General features: G+C 49.1%; 1 pseudogene; it reads right to left on the bottom strand.

Annotated features, from left to right (window-relative positions):
* Positions 1–8,917: 8,917 nt before the first annotated feature.
* Positions 8,918–10,282, bottom strand: LOC136489814 (cis-zeatin O-glucosyltransferase 1-like; annotated as a pseudogene).
* Between the last annotated feature and the right edge of the window lie 6,862 nt (positions 10,283–17,144).

Below are 17,144 nucleotides of genomic sequence, written 5' to 3' on the forward strand. Positions count from 1 at the left end.
GACACGTATATATACGTCATTTGTATTCATATGCATGTATATATACGTCGCGGAGCACCGCCGCCCTCGTTCGCCCATGCGTTTCTATGTATACGGCGGAGCACCGCCGCCCTCGTTCGCCCATGTGTACAAACATATATACGGCGGAGTGGAGCACCGCCACTCTTGTCACACCGCCCTCTCTCGCGGCCTAGTCGATCAACATTCGTATTATCGTTATCGTTAACGCTAAACAATCACACCAGGGCGAACCGCGTTGTTGATGTCACCGACGTGGATCGCCCTAGTCACCGACACAATTCGCCCTCGGCCGTTTATGTATAGCCCTAATTCGCCCTAGTGTGGCGAATTGCGTCCGTGACCGAGGGGCAAGATTTAATAATGCATATTGTTCATAGATTTTACGCATGTAAGCAAAGATTTGACGTACTATATATTGGTTTTGTTTTTTGAAGCTAGATGGCCGACCCGAGAAACATGGATGAGGAGGAGTTGATGATGAATTTGATCAACACTGGCACTCAAGTTGCCGGCGATGATGGTGCTAACAATAACATGCAAGAGGATGCAGATGACGGGAGTCAGTACTTAGCTCTTGAACAAAATGAGCAACAACATATTGGCCAAGTATATATATTTTTTATTATTAGCTATATATATTATCATATGTCTTATGTGTGCTCATGACATTAAAAATAATGTTTATGTTTTGTAGCCCTCTGGATCGACATCAACAACTACAATGAAGAGTAAAAATGTTCGAGGTCCCAAAAAGCCATTGGAGGGCCGCTTCATCATCTCGGAGTTCAATGTGGATACAAGCGAACCGGGGGGGCCAAATAAAACGAAATTCGTGCACCACTGTGGTTATCTTGTATGGGACCGGCTCCCGATCAATACCCGCGAATGGAAGAAGAAGACCAATGCTCCTCATATCAGTTTTGTCTCCGATCGTGACAAGACGTTAATTTGGAATGATGTCTTGGAACATTTCATGCTCCAAACAGATGGTTATGGTGATATAATAGATGGTGATGAATTGAAGGAGCGAGTTAGGGATTGGGCAATGAAGAAGATGGCCACCCAGTTTCAGACTTGGAAGAAACACTTATACACGACGTATGTCAAGAAGAACATAGCACCAGATTTTACTGTCCCAGGCCCGATCTCAAAGCAGAGGCCCTATTGGGATGAGTTTGTATAGTACAAGACGTCGGAAGAGGGTGTGAGTCGGGTGATAAAGAACCAACGTAATGCCCAACAGAAGACATACCACCATAACTTGGGATCAGGTGGCTCCCCGACTGCCATGAAGAAGTGGAACAAAATGGAAGCAGACCTTCTTGCCAAGGGTATCACACCAGAATCACTCGAGTGGGGAGAGCGTGCAAAGAATTGGTTTTTCGCTCATGGGGGAACACTGGACCAGGAGACAGGGAAGTGCGTTTATGGCGCAAGACTGCAAGAAGCAGCAGAAAGATTGTTTTATGCTCAGAGAGCTACTGCTAGTGGTGCGTTCAGGCCCAACAGAGAGAAGGATGAACTCACATACGCCATCAGGACTATTGAACATGGTGGCCGAACTAGAGGCAAAGGAAGTGTCTCGTGGGAGCATGGATTCCCTCAAGATAGACCTTCTTACATAAGCCACCAGAGAAAGAAGGAAGAAGAGGCACAGTGGCTCCAGAGGTTGGAGGAAGCGGTGCGTGAAGCACCGGAGCGGGAAAAAAACCTTGAAGCGAGAATGCAGGAGGAAATCAGAAGGCAAGTGTAAATAGCAGTGAGTGCAAGCAAGCAGACATCAGAGCCAGAAATCAACATTAGCCAATCTGTTCAGTTGAAAAGCAGCTGCGCTTCCACAGAGATACCAAATCAAGGGGACACAGGACTGCGCTTCCCTGTGGATGACGTCACTGAACCTTGTACATCGTGTGAGCTACACATTCCGAAGGGGAATTCCACAATCAAGGTGGCTATCGGTCTTGTTAATCCTATCGACCGAACCAAGACACCAAGGATTCATGGGAATATAATCCAAGAAGGATATGCTACCATCTCGGTAGATAAAGCTGAAAAAGGTTTTAGTGATTTGCCTCTTGACATTCCTGGAGGTGATGGCGAGAAGACTCTAGAAGAAGCAGAGAAGACATTCATTCTATGGCGCAAGCGCTACATCATCATTCCTGGGATGTCGCCTCCACCTCCTCCTGAACGACCTCACCATAGGTGCGGATGAAAACACTACATTATTAATTTATATTGGCTTAAATAATTAACAATCTGCTCATAATAATATGTCATTCTTTTTTTTGTAGCAGATCCTCCCCCAACCTAAGTCCAATTGTTCAATCGCCAGATCATCATAGTGCTCTGTACGATGACAATGTGTTGGAAGACGAGGCTGCATCCACACCATCTCCAAGGAGGTCTCCAACGCCGCAGCCGCCACCTCCAAGGAGGTCTCCAATGCCGCTGCCACCACCTCCAAGGAGGTCTCCAACGCCTCCCCCGCCCCCGCCTACCAAGAAGCCAAGTACCAAGAGGCTAGCCCCGCAAACGAAGAACCAGTCCCCGCCGGCAAAGAAAGCCACCGTGAAACCAAGGGTTATTCCCAAAATAATATCTGAACAGAAGGAAGAAGTAACTGATGCATATAAAAAAGATATGTCTAGATTCTATGACAAACTTAAAAAGAATCAAGAAGCAAGGAGAAACCCGGAGAAACCGTACTTCTTCTAGCTCCAGATATTCTAAGAAAAAAGGTGGCTTCTTACCAGCAACAACAGCGAGAATCTCGTAAGCCGTCCAAATCAACGTTAACGGACTATGACCACACTCTCACCAAGTCAATTGAGGCGGCACAGAAAAAGAAGCGGGCAGAGAAAGGAGTTGCCCAACTCGGACAACAAGTGCACCAATCAGTCCCCCCGCTAGTTGTTGGTAATGAATATGGTTCGAATTTAGGATTAATGCATCAGGCAAACATACCTTCGGATGTCGATTTGGATCACCTTGGTGAATTTATTGATGAGACTGGTCTCGACCTTTACCAGATGTTTGGTGATGGAAACATTGAGAGTGCGGCGGAGGTTGATATTTGGAAGAAAAAATTTGTACTAGGCCAAAGTCTATACAACCCTCAAGCCTTATCTGATCTGGGGACGCAAATGTACCTGCTAAACAAGTGGTACATGCAGGCGTCTACCGGTGGAGACTTCTGCGTTGGTGTCAGAATTAGAGATGAACATTGGTTCCGTGGCGATGATGTTATGTATGTTGACTTTGCAGAATTTCATCAACTATGCCACCTGACCTCTTTGGATAAAGTTATCATTAGCTGCTATTGCCTGTAAGTAATAATTCTTTCGATCTATTATTAAACTCATCATATGTGTGTATATGCATATAAATTATCCTAACAAGTACTATATATATGCAGATTTACAATGACAGAGCTCAGAAAGGAAGGCTGCAATGAAATTGGTTTTGTTGATCCCCATATAGTATTCAAAGACCTAGTTACTCCAAAGACTAATTGGAAGTCTGAGTCAGAGAGTAACCTCATGAACTTCTTAGTGAACCAATGCCACAAGAAGGACATACTCTTTCCCTACAACTTCAAGTGAGTGTTAATAATGTCGATCATCCTTAATGGCTCATATGTTGATTCTAGTTAATTAATGAGTGTTATGCGTTATATCCTATAAACACATGCAGCAATCACTGGATATTGATGGACATCGATCTGGTGAAAAGTCACTTGATAATCTATGACTCGATGAGAAAACCACAACAAGACTACCAAGATATGATAGATATTATCCAGAGGTAATTTCGGTATCTCTAGCAACAACTATATATATACACAAACATGATGATTAACTATATCTGATGACGTGGCAAATTTTTTATTGGGCAGTGTTTGGAAAACCTTTATTGAGAAGCAACACATGGAAAAATGCAAAACGCCACTGAATATAATCCCTTTGAAAGTAAGTCCCTTGAATCGCATCATCTTTATTAATTAAACATATAGCTTTCACCAGATCACCAGATTGGATGACAAATCTTTTTCTCGTAAAGTGGTGTCTGAGGCAGGAACAGGGGAACAACTACTGTGGTTACTATGTTTGCAAGTTTATCAAGGTGGTCTCCCAAAGAACTCCTACAGAGAGACTCAAAGTACGTTAAAAATAAACTATATATTCATTTAATTATTATTATTGATTGTGTTACTATGTCTTTATATATATATCTTTTTTGTACATATATTAATTTATTTTCCTTTAATTCAAACCTGTAGGCTCGATGGTTGGAGGAAAAGGTCATACGGCAAGACCAAATCAAAGCAATTCAAGAGTCTATAGCGGGATTTTTTAATGAGCAAGTCATCGATTCCAAGGGCGAGTTCTACTTCGACCCAACACTGCCATTGAAGCCAAGCTAGAGGATGAGAGGAAACTTGTTATATCACAACAACTGTAATGCAATCTTTTGTAATATATGCACATGAAATAATATAATGTAAAATACACATATGCATGCATGCATGTAAATATATATATGATGCATGCATGCATATATATATATATATATATATATATATATATATATATATATATATATATATATATATATATATATATATATTTCTATGCTTGAATTGTGTAATTTAATACGCTCATTGTGCTTGAACCGAAACATACTATACGCGCGTATAAATGTATAATTAGCAGCGTACAATACGACTTCGAAAACCTATTTTGAAAAGAAAACAAAAAAATGAAAAGAAAAGAAAAAAGAAAAAAACCTTTAGTCCCGGTTCGTATTACCAACCGGGACTAAAGGGTGCCGGCCATCGTGGCATGTCAGGAGGCACCTTTAGTCCCGGTTGGTGTTACCCACCGGGACGACTAAAGGACCACCCTTTAGTCCCGGATGCTTGCTCCCGGGTGGGGAACTGGGACTAGAGGGGGTTCCCCACCGGGAGTAAAGCTCTGTTGTCTACCAGTGTGCTCCTCTGTAGTGCTGAAAATCAGGATAGCATCATCATCATCGCTGAAAAATCTAGCACGAGCTCATGCTGCTTTTTATCTATGCTTCTTATGATCTTTGTATTGCCAAATCATAGAAAATAAAACATTGTTCGCTTGAACTTATCAGCCTGGCTTATCAGCCATAGTACAGTGTCAAACTATCCCTGCATTGCCAGTTGTGTTTTGTCAGTTACTGCCCAATCTCCTAATGAGTTGGTGACCATCCCTGACAGTTTCAGACTGGCACATTGCCTTCAGTCTTATGCTGATATTGGATTAGATTTTAAACAGACATCTTCCCCATGTAGTTACAGACCGCATGACAAATCTTGATAGGAATTAGGAAGCTGGAAAGCGAATGAAGTATCTCGAGGAAACTATAGAGCACACATGTTCAGGTCCACTAAATCAAGTTTTATTTCTGAAGACCAGTAATTGGACTTCTAAATCCCTACTCCTGAAAATCAGATTTTTTTATAGAAAAAACTATGAACTGTTACTGCTTGTGCCACTGCATTAGTTATCCATTACTCTCTCAACTTCAGAGTTCAGACCTACTGCTTTTCTGAAGCAGAATTGTGGCAAGGCATGTTTCAGACAACATGATTATCATCACCCAACCCCCAAAACACCTGAATACATGTGGCAAGGCAATGCAACCTCTGTTCAAATAAATAGGTTTTCAATCTGAACCCAGAAATTAGCTTTATAATATTATAAGATGTTCTCAGCTGAGTATTCTATAACCATAAGAAGGTGAAGAATTATAGTGTTCTGGGTAAAGTAGTTGGAGAATCCTTCATGTACACAACATCACATATATTGAAATTAATGTATCCATAACCCAAAAAAATGTGCCGTTTTTCTGTCAGACAAAAATACATGCCTCTGCAACAAATTTTGTGAGCTAATCATGTTGTACAAGAAGGGATAGATAAAGTTAAAGACATTCTAGAATAAAAGATGACTCCAGGCATTTCACACCAACTAAGAAAGGAAGAGAAATATGCAGGAAAAGGCATTCCTGAGAATAGCATCATCTAATGTTACAAAGGCATTTGTAACAAATCACTGTATGGTTCACTGTGCAGCAGCAGGGGGCAACCAGACAAGGGCAGAAGGGTGAGATTGCAGCCTTCAGGGGCAGTGCTTGGCCACTTGAGGACTGGGCACCAGTCGCCTGACGCCCTGGCTGGCTGGGGGCTTGGCGGACGCTGACCGGTGGACGCTGGTGGGCACGGGGCTAGCCGAGGGGGTGAGGATGGCCCAACAGGTTCTAAGCTATTGGCAAACAAATATAGACAGGAAAATCAGGAAACAAATATAGACAGGAAAATCAATCTAGGCTTCAGAAAACAAATAATGCACCGGTAAACAAATAATGCTTAGTTTCGGCAGAGGTCGCGGTTACCAACATTGTCAAACTTAAATATGTAGCATCCAGACTGAGAAAATATATATGCATCTCGTACTAACATTGCAAGCCAAACCAGTAGAGTTCCAATTCATATCAATTGGAATTGATCTAAAAAATTGTTGATATCAATTGGAATTGACCTACAAGAATCCTAAATATTCTCACATGCTTCTAGTGCATGGCCTTCAAAACTGTTCCTGATCCAGCTGACACCTTGATTAGGACAACCATTGAGACAAGCATGTCATCGTACAATCAATGATCTATGAGATGACTGAGAATCGCTCTGAGAGAGGGTCCATCATCACTGAACCAAGAGGCATATATCTTACCAAAAAAAAGGGCAAACCTTACATTGCAGGCGACAACTAAACTCTCAGGGGATGCTACTGTCAGTATCATAAACATAAAACATAATTAACTTGAGATAATTTGAAGTTAACTTGAGACTCTCAGGGGATGCTACTGTCAGTATCACTAGTTTTGTTACTGCAAAAGGTGATTATGGAAAAAGGAGTTGCAGATCTGAAAACCTAAACATTTCCATCTCCAAAAGAAAAGATCCGAACAGGTATATCTTCACATACCTCGTAGCGCAACGCCGTTGGTGCGCTGGTCCCAGCTGGTCGAGGCCGACGAACGGAGTTGTGGCGGGAACAGCGTCGGTGAGTCGCGGTGGCGGCGGCTTGGCGAGGTCGTCCGATGGCTTCACGATCATGGGCACAGGGGTCACAGCGCAGGGGTCGCAGGTGTCGCGTCGCATCCGGCGGCGGCGGTGTCTGGTGGCTTGCGGTCGCGGGCGCAGGGGTTGCAGGCGTCGCATCCAGCAGTGGCCCGTCTGACGGCGGCGGCGTGTCCTGGTCGAGGCCGAGGAACGGAGGTGCTGCGATGTGGCGCAGTGGCCCGTCCGACGGCGAGGGTCGAGCGGGGGTGGCACGGCGGCGGCGGTGCTGATGAGGGAGGCCACGCGATGGCGATGACTGCCGCCCGAGATCGATGGCGAGGTTTCCTTTTGCGTGTGCGATGACTGCCGCGCGAGGTTTCCTTTTGCGTGCGCGAGCAATGGCGGCGTTTGCACGAGCGATGGCGCGGGGAAGACCGTGCGCGCGAGTGAGCGCGGAGCCGGGTCCACCGCACGGTCGGGCGTGAGAGGGAAGCGCCGCGGGATCGCACGTCGTAGGCAGAAAGGTGACCCGATGGAATGTCGCATGAAACGGTAGTCTTAGTTTTGTTCTATTTAGTTGTAGGAGAATTGACATACAAACATTCGATGTCATATGGACTAAACTTTAGTCCTGAGATGCAAACACTCCGTAACGAGAAGATAGACCAATAAAAGCACCCCTTGTCATGAAGCTACAGCAACCAACTCTCGAGCTGCCTGGCCTCATTGTCTCACCCTCTGTGTGTATCTGCTCCTCTGTTTGTGTTCGCTTTCGTGGAAATGAAGGGGGTAAGAAAATGAAGGGCTGTCTTTTCTTTTTGTGTCTCGTCTCGGAAAAAAGAAGCAAAAGGTTTCCGTGGAGCAAAGAATAGACGGATGGCACGCCAAGTTTATCCAGCACTTCATCAATAGTACTTGTTGAGATGTTATGTCCCAACTTCCAAGAAACGTATCTCAAACAGACACGAGAGGAAGAACAGGTTGAATCCATCTTTATTCTTTATTAGTACTTCTTTAGCAAAAGAAGAAAGTAGAAGGAATCACGTACCAACCATGCTTACTGCGGCAAGGAGCAAAGGTAGTTGGGCTCCTCTAGACCTTGACGCCGCGCTGCAGGACTACCTTGGGGAGGGCCTCTCGCGGGGCATGCCACTGCTGCGACGTCTCTCGGTGAAGGACTCGAGGGGAGCGGAAGTGGGAGATGGAGGCGGACAGCCTGTCTCTGGGCCTCCCCAGCAGTGGAGGGGAGCGGCAGTGTGACATCAGTATGCTAACAGCCAGTTTCTTTTCTTCTTGTTATTGTACTATTTATTTAAATTTAAATTATATTTTTTCTGTATTCGAAATAACATTTTAAAATTTTTTGGTTTTTTTTCATGTTTTTGTCTTTTCGAGCACCACGAACAAACACCGTGACAGCCCTCGCCATGCAAACCAACCAACTTAGGCCTCCTTTAGTTGTGCTTTTCGACCTGTTTTTGCTTCTGCTAATGTCAAAAGCTAACCGAATTGAAGGGCTTTGGCCCAAAAGCAGTTTTCCCTCTAGTACAAATCCAAAAGCAGATTCTCCTCTGCTTTCATCTGCTTTAGAAGGAAAGAAATTACCCACATGCCACTGGTTATAGAAAGAATTTCCCTACGTGACTCATCTTCCTCCTCGGTCGCGAGCGAGCGCGCGCATCCAGGTCCCTAGCGACGGCGAGCCTCTACCCCGGCCCCGGCACCGTGTGCGCTCCTCTGCGGCACGGCGCTCGCGCGCTTTGCTGCCGCGTGTGCTTGCCAGAGCCACCGCGCTGGCCCTTAGGTGCCACCACGCTCGCCCGCCGGTGCCGCCACGCTCGCCCGCCGGCACCGTGTGCGCTCCTCCGCGGCACGGCGCTCGCGCAGCACCCACACGAAGCGTGCCCCGCTGTCCCGCAGCGCGGCGGCTAGCTCGCGCACCTGCTCTAGGCGCAGCGACGATGTCGTGCCGAACGAGACGTACAGCACCGACGACGACGGCTGCGCGTCGAGCCAGTCCATGCACTCGTGTCGCCGCGAGCTCCCGCTGCCAGCCCCACTGCTCGTGCCGGCGCCGGGGAGGAGCACCGGGCCGAGAGGCCCGACGGCGAACAGCCTGCGACCGTCGGAAGACGGGATCCCCTGGAGCGCGTCGAGGAAGTCGCCCTCGAGCTCGCGGCAGGTGTTGACAACCATGCCGGCGCCGGGCGCGCGCCGGCGCTCCTGCCCCATCCACTTGGTGAGCGCGACGAACTCTGGGGTGGCGCAGGCGTCAGGCGGGTGGAACACGAGGCCGTGGTGGCGCAGCAGGGTGTGCTCCTGGTCCGCCCACCAGACGTTGTAGGAGGCGGCGAGGCAGTGCACGCCGAGGGCCTCGGCGCTGGGCAAGCGCGTGGCCTCGGCCTTGGCCTCCACGAACGCCGCCATGCTGTCGTGGAGGACAACGACGCGGCGAGCTCCGCCAGGAGCATGGCCAGCGGGGCCCGAGCGCCGGCGCAGTAGGCCTCGAAGAGCGGCTGCATGTGCGCCGGGAAAGGGGAGCACGGGTCCGGGGCGGGGGACTCGTGCGCGGGCACGTCTAGCGCGGCCTCTTGGAGGTGCGGCTCCGGCGCCGCGAAGTGGACGGGGAGCCCCCGCGCGGCGAGGAGCAGGGACAGGTGTAGCAGCTGGTTCACGTTCTTAGTCCGCCGCGCTGGCGCTGCCACGTCGCCTGGAGGCCGCGCCGGATGGGAAATGGGCCTACGGTGAACAACTTGACAAGTTCAGGAGCCTATTTTCCGCGTTTGCAAGTTCGTAGATCGGACTGGTACAAGCCGACAAGTTAAAGGGCCGCCAGTGTATTTCACTCTAATATTTATGTCTCCTAAATTCTTTTAACCGTGCGGAAGCACAGGACGATATACTAGAGGAACTTATAGCAAGTTGCATAATAATACAGTAGGTGTACGAGCGAAAGGAGCTGCCTGTACCAATCAAATCATGAAATTGAACGGGCTTATAAAAGTCTATGAAACTGAAAGCATGGGAGGTGATTGTTCCACGTATGCATGCACCCTCCCTGATGCCGCCGTCCCTTGTAGATTTTAAGAGCAGGCAACCAAGTCTACGAAATGCGATAAAAACTGATATTTCTCCATGACAGCAGTAGGATACGTACCACCCCATGGATCGAGTCGATCCGGACTGTAGTTTTCATCGCAATTAGTAAACGATCGAGATATTTCAAAATACTAGTTTGATAAACTATTGGCGAATCGTGCGTGCGGCCACACGGCGACGGCCAGGCCGCGCCACCACCGGCGACCTAGCGTATGCTATATTGCTATACCCCTCAGGCCGGCCTCCGCTAGAGGAAGATGCAAAACTGAAATAGAATGGCAACGGGAAAATTTGCCATGGATGTACAAAAGAGAGCACCTACAGGCGATCGATGAATGAACGAGACAATGTCGGGCCGTGGATGTAAATTACCTACTGGCTGGATGGTCCCCAACCCGACAGTGATTGCATAGCAGTAGCACAGAAATAAAAAGAGAAAATATGTTTTTTTTTCAGGACTCAAACTCATGATCTCAACGTTCACATTCGTTCGTGCACGTACCAACTAGGTTACAAGACGCATGTGGCTATATAGCTGATGCTATTTTTTAACTACACATTTTCGAATCTTATAATATATATTTGACACTCGAAACAATCTTGAATGAAATGGTTGTTAACTGCAAAGTTGTACATCTCGTCGAGTACTACAACTTTGATGTTAACTTTGTCTCCATTTGACATTGTTAATCATGTCAAATCTGATCTGAGAACATAAATTGAATATGTGGACCTAAAAGCCTTCTCAAATTGAAAAGTTGTCGTCTGAAAAGTTTTAGATCTTTTTAAGCTCTATGTAATTTTGATATAAAGTTTATCTTCATTTGTTATTATATGAATTTTTTTTCTGTGCAAAACAGCTATCACTACCGGTTCAACCCACGAACTGGCTGTGATAGTCCACCTATCATTGTCAGTTATGCTATCACTGTCGGTTAAAGTCACATTCTGATATTGATACTCTATCACCGCCGGTTCGAAAAGCAATCGGCGATGATGAGCCAGCTGTGAATGTCAATTCTGTAGCAGTGACCCGAGGGCACCATGTTACAAACTGCTCATGGCAGCGGTTGGAACGGGGAATTTCGGGGAGCAAGAACAGTGGTTTTCCCGGAATAGGTCCGGCTTGGAAGTCGTTGGAGATAAGTTTTTTCAGGTCAAAAGTTGTTACAATCTCATACGCAACTAGTAGTACTTATCCTCCTCGGTAAAGGGCCTCACAGAGCACGCGATTCAAGCCCATTCAGCCCCAGACACTCGGACGCTTCTGGACTTGCCCTTACTCCTTTCCTGGGACTGGGCCCGGCTTCTGGATGTCTTGGATGTGGGTTGCTGACATCCCTTCCCCTTGAAAAATGCCTGAGCCCCTACCGAGGTTAAAGAAAGGTCACGGGAGAGACCAAGACGACGCGCTGGGCTTTTGACTTGGGGGCATATCAGCGTATGGGCATTGGGCTGTCTGGCCGGCCTGGCCCATCAGGCCTTAGCCTTAGGCCGAGCAGAAGCAGAGCTCAGTTCGTGTCCTCCGGATCCGGTGACGGGTGCTGCAATCCGCGGACTCAGTAGCGGTGGTCCGAGTCGCAGACTCGGAGACGGCGGCACTCAGCGCTCAAACTCACAGCCTAGCTGCGTCGGCGGCTAGCCCTTGGGCCTCAGCTCCTCGCCCGCCGGCTGCCTCTCCGTCCTCGGGCCATTCCTCTCCGGGCTCCGTCTCTCCTCGTCTCTCCTTGAACGTCTCCTACTCTCCTGTGTGGCTGTGTGGTGGCTGGTGGCTACGCCTGCTCATGGCCAGTAGGCAGTGGTAGCCGGTCAACTGCGGCTCGGCTCCCAACCAGGCACGCCCGCATAGGGCAACGATGACGCCCGCCCGTCTCTCCCCGGCCACCGTCCATCGGTAACGCCGACGTCCGCCCTACCTGAAGTTTTGTGCTGGGTCCGCCTCTTGTGCTAGGGCAATACACAGTTCGGTGCGCCTACATCTCTGATAGCCATCAGAATTATTTCACATACTCTCCGTCCCAAAAGTGTCGCTATACGATGTGTGCTAATCAAACTTTCTTAAATTTAGGTACATTTATAGAAAATATTAGCAACATGTATATCTTCAAATGAGCTTATACTATAAAAACATATTTAACGATCAATCTAATAATACAAAAATATATACCATAAATGATAATATTTTTTATATATATTTGGTTAAATTTACAAATGTTTGACTTTTCGATTTATAATTGCCGCATTTTAATACTGCATGCATATTGTGTACGTAGAATGTTGCCTTGTTTGAATGACCACTGTCTGTCGGTGTTTCGAGCAAACACCAACTAGTGAATTTGTATTTGTTGCGCGTTAGACTCGGATGGTGCGCTAAAGGACATAAGATTTATACTGGTTCGGGCAGAATGCCCCTACGTCCAGTTTGTTGCTGCTTGTGCTATTAGCACCGAAAAAGGTTCATAGTAGGGGGTACAAACGGTCGAGAGAGAGACATGTCCCAAATCTCTGATGGAATGGTCGAAACGACGCCAAGAGCTCGGTTGCTGCTTGGCTGTATGCGTGGTGTATTGTGTGTGGAATTTATCCGTTTGGAATCGGTCCCCTTAGTGGGGTGCCCTGCCTTCCCTTTTATAGACCAAGGGAAGATAGAGATTACATATGGAAGAAAGGAGGAGAAACCAGAGGTAGAGAGGGTCCTTCGAAGGCGCCGGGCCTTCCTTTTCCCTCGAGCCTGCCCTGCTGTCATGGCAGACCATGCCAGGGATAGCACGTCCGCTGGGCCTCTTTGCGTTGATGACGCCACGCTTTTATTTGATCAGCAAGTGGTCACGTCCCGTCCCGCCCCTGCGGGCGGCGTGTCGGACATGGGTGTTGACTTGCAACCATACGGGGAGCGGATGGCGCGGTGACTGCACGTCCGTCACTGTAGAGGGCGCGAGTCTCTTCCTGGACCGTAGTGGTTGTCGTATGCTTATGTTAGGATTCGTGTCCTAGGGCTGATGGCGGCGCCCACAACACTGTTAAGACAAAAGTCGGCGCCTACAACACTGTTCGGACTGGACCATGCCTGGAAGGTCCTAAAGTGCCTGTCCCGTCGTACCCTGTTGGTACTTTCCTATAGACGGGCAGGGCATGATCCTCGGTACTGCGGTTGACTCGAATGTCTTGTCTTACCCTGTGTCCGTCATTATGAAGGAGCAGGGTGCAGTCATTGGTCGAGGCGGAGCCAGCCCTTGGGGGTCGGGGGAGGCGGAGCCCCAACCGTCGGGGGTCGGGCGAGGTGGAGCCAGCCCTCGGGGGTCGGGCGAGGTGGAGCCCAATCCTCGGGGATCGGGCGAGGCGGAGCTAGCCCTCGGGGGTCAGGCGAGGCGGAGCCCAGCCCTCAGCCATCGGGCGAGGCGGGGCCAACCTTCAGTCGCCGGGCGAGGCGGAGTCTAGCCCTCGGGGGTCGAGCGTGGTAGAGCCTACCTTCGGTCCTCCGGCAAGAAGTGTAGCTGCGCTCTTGCTCGTTCGGGGGCATCAACGTTTGATGGTTATTAGTTCCACCATATTGGGTACCCTAGTATTAGGTCCTCGACAGTAGCCCCCGGGTGATTCAGATAGAATCCCCGGGGGTGATTTGACTTGCTAGAGGGTGCGCGCGAGCGCACCCGACAGGTGTAGCCCCCGAGCCCCCGGGTGATTCGGGCAGAATCGCCCGAGGGGTATTTTGATTCGCCCAAGGGTACGCGCGAGGGCACCCATCGGGTGTAGCCTTTGAGCCCCCGGGTGATTCGGATAGAATCGCCCGAGGGGTAATTTTGGACCCTTTGCGGGTATGGCTGTGAGATTTTTGGTTTTTTGTCAACTGGTATTCCGTTCGCGGGGATTCGTCCAGAGTTAGCCCGGTTGGGACTTGATTGTGGATTGAGGTTCCCTCAAGGCTTGAATGCCTGAGTTCTGGCTGCTTGTGGGCCTATCCCTCATTGGGATGGCCGTTGAGACAGTTGGGCCAGCCCTTGAAATCCTAGGCCCAGGCGGGCCAGAGAAAAAGCTTTTTGACCCGTATCCCCTCTGCGGGAAAAGAGTCCTGGTCTACTTGGGTAGGGGAAACGCCCGGCGCAATTTTGGTGGGAAAGGATAGGGATCGAGGGCGCATATCCCGCGATATGACGTGGTGGTGTATCATGGTAGGCTCGGAGACCGAGGCGGGCGGTTGCTCTTCTCGCATTCGTCACCCCTATAAAACCACGGGGTTCGCCCCCAGGGTTCCATACTTCGCCTCCGCATCTACAACTTCTGCCGCTAGCCGCCTGATCCTCCCGCACCCGCATCGCAGCCGCCGTCAAGCCCGCATCCGCATTGCAGCTGCCGTTAAGCTCGCATTCGTCCCCTTCCCAATCATTTTAATGGAGCCGTGGTGCAGATCCGTCATCACCCCTCAGCGCCTGGACAGCCTCGTTCATTGTGGCCTCCTTTGCCCGCTGATCGCCGCCGAGGAGTGGTGGCTCCCCGGTAGTGAGGACGAGCCATCGCCGCCCGAAGGGTATGTTGTGTCCTTCGCTCACTTCCACGAGCGGGGATTCGCCATACCTGCTCACAAGTTCCTTCGGGGGCTGTTGGATTTCTACCAGGTGGAGTTGCAACACCTTACTCCCAATGGGGTCCAGCACATGGCAGCGTTCGTCGCCCTGTGTGAGGGGTTCCTGGGGATTAGTCCCCACTTCGACCTGTGGCGGTATCTCTTAGCCGTCAACCTGTCGAAGAAGCGGGTTGGGAGGCAAGAGCTGAGCATGCCGATGGGATGTGCCAGCATTCATCTCTGCAACAACTGGGTGAATGAATACCCGTCGATGCGTCTGTCGACCTCCAACAAGGGGTGGCATTCGCATTGGTTTTACGTCAAGGATGACATCGCCACCCCCTTGCTAGCGTTCTCTAGGCGCATCATCGAAGAGGTCCCGGGGTCATGGAAGTGGGGTGTCCCGGACAAAGACAAGAAAAGGATCAAGGACCATCTTGCTGCCCTCCAAATTCTAAAGGAGAGGGGCGTGAAGGGATCGGGGATCATTGGCGCCTACCATGCATGGAGGGTGGCGCTGCTGATGAGCCGCGCGCTTCCCCTGTTCCTGATGGTGCCTGGGGCGTCGCTCGAAGGGACGGCGCTCGTCGACGAAGCGCTCCCCCCACCAAAGTGGCGCAGCGCATCAAGGAGGCAATGGAGCCTTCGAAGGACACTGCAGGCGTTGTCCTTGATTTTGTGTATCCGGTGCCTAGGCATCGCCCAATGCGGCCGGAACCGGGGTTCATCGACTTCGTAAGATCTCTTTCCTCGTGCCTCCTTTTTACTTGATTTCCCGACCCCTTGATGCTAACCTTGGGATAGCGGGACCAGCCGAAGAGACTCGTCTTCATAGATAGCCCGGCTCCGATGCCAAAGGATCGGCTCATGGCAAAGGCGAATCGCACCACGGCCGAGTGGGATAGGAGGTCGAAGGAGCTCAAGAGGAAGAAGATGCTATGGAAGCAGCAAGCACGGGAGCAAGGAGAGCAGACAGACAGCGAAGACAACGAAGACGACGATGATGAGGTAGTTGCCGACATGGAGTGGGACGTCCTGGAGGATGAGGATACATTGACAGGTGCCCACCCATCCATGCAGGGATTCTTCCCGTTGCTTGCGGGGGGAAGCGAGTCCTCAAGACTGACGGAGACGGGCAAAACCACCGGCCCGTCCTCTAAACTGATGGGAGCGGGCGGATTTGCCGCCTGTTGACACCATTTTTTGCACAATGATCAGAGTGAGCTAATCGGCAGGAAGAAAGTTACTGTATACACTGACAGCCGATGAAAAACAGCTTGTAAAGATAATTGCCGATGAATGGTGGTGATTGATGGAGAGGTTGATTTAGACTCGGGCATTGCCGATAAGGTTGGAGATGTTATTGTCGATGCCGATGAAGGAAGGCTTGAAGGCTACTGCCGATGAAACAGGAAGTATGCCGATGGAAAGGAGGTCGGTAAGATTTCCATCGTAATCGAGGCGGACAGGGAAATAGATAGGAGTTGATTTCCTTTTCTATATTTGTTAGAGTGTGATTCATGTAAGAGTCGTGTGTTTCCTTAGATTTGGACTTGGTGTCCTAGTTGTGTTTGGCTATGCCTCTTTAGATCAGGGTATAAATATAGACTGAGGGGCAATGTAAAAAAGAAATCAATATCAAAACCAATTTTTACTCCTATTTTACATCTACTTACTTTTCGGCAATTTCGTCAATTTGCATATTTTCCCTTTTTACGAGTTCTCATTGATTCGGCGAGTTGCATAGCTTTAGTGTGACCTTCGGCGATTCTCGAGTTCCGCGTGAGTACCTCTTGGCCGTGGCTTCCGGGCGTATCGCTGTTGTCAGGACCAAAGTGCTCGTATCTTCATCCTTGTCGATTAACAGGTCAAATCGACTGGCACGCTTTGGATATCGACTCGGGTATTAGCCCTTTGTGTTTGCAGATCTACTTTTGCATCAACACATCTTTTGGCACGCCCGGTGGGACCAATCAATCCGATCAATATGTTCAATTCCGAGATCAATTCAGAGAACATTATCGCGGTATCAGAAGAAGATCTTAAGGAAGAGCAGAGGCAGGCTATGGAAAAGGCTGTAGAAGAATACATGCAGCTTTGTCTGAAATCGTTTAGCGTGAACAAGAGTGGACAAGTCATCCAGAAGCAAGATTTGTCGTTGCCTCGGCAGGTTACCTTTGACTCCAATCCTGGTAAACTTCAAGAGATGGTTAATTCTGCAGTAAATCATGCTTTAATTAATCATTCCAATGTGTTGTCCAATACTGTTCATAATGCTGTGGTTCGAACTCTCAAAGAAGGACAAACGGCACCGCATTATATTGGGCCTGCCTATCATCAACCAGAGCTGGTATCTGTTAATACTCC

This window comes from Miscanthus floridulus, chromosome 10 (assembly GCF_019320115.1).
Source record: "Miscanthus floridulus cultivar M001 chromosome 10, ASM1932011v1, whole genome shotgun sequence".
Lineage (NCBI taxonomy): Eukaryota > Viridiplantae > Streptophyta > Magnoliopsida > Poales > Poaceae > Miscanthus > Miscanthus floridulus.